The sequence below is a fragment of the Pygoscelis adeliae genome, unplaced genomic scaffold (assembly GCF_000699105.1).
Source record: "Pygoscelis adeliae isolate BGI_AS28 unplaced genomic scaffold, ASM69910v1 Scaffold706, whole genome shotgun sequence".
Classification (NCBI taxonomy): domain Eukaryota; kingdom Metazoa; phylum Chordata; class Aves; order Sphenisciformes; family Spheniscidae; genus Pygoscelis; species Pygoscelis adeliae.
In genome coordinates this window covers 93,626-93,983 of record NW_008824953.1, presented here as the reverse complement: position 1 = coordinate 93,983, position 358 = coordinate 93,626, and the positions used below count along the sequence as shown (strand labels likewise).

The window sequence follows — 358 nt, the reverse complement described above, 5'->3', positions numbered from 1 at the left end:
GGGACCTCATCTGGTTTGCATTAGCCGAGCTTTTTTTTTTTTTGTCGTTTTCCCCCATCTTCCATCCCAATTGATACTTCTCTGTTCCAGAATTCAGCCTCTCTAGTTTGTGCTGCCTGCCTTAACGTGGTGCGCAAGGGCTTTGAGTGTCTCTTTTTGAGTGTTTTCCCATCAAAAACAAAGCTCCCGTCTCCGCCGGCGCCGGAGGTGAGGTCTGGCGAAGGCGGCGATGGTGGTGTCCCCCTCCCCGGTGCTGCACGGCTCCCGTGGGATTTGCCTCTCAACTAACCCCTCCCGGGGAGCTGCGCCCCCTTCCTCCCCCTCCTCTTCTGGGCTTCTGGGACGACCAGTTTAGGGA

General features: G+C 56.4%; 1 protein-coding gene across 1 annotated transcript in view; it reads left to right on the top strand.

The window, feature by feature from the left end:
* The window catches only part of LASP1 (LIM and SH3 protein 1), a 33,782-nt gene that overhangs the window by 2,424 nt on the left and 31,000 nt on the right, over nt 1–358 (top strand). The gene's annotated exons all lie outside the window — the stretch shown is intronic.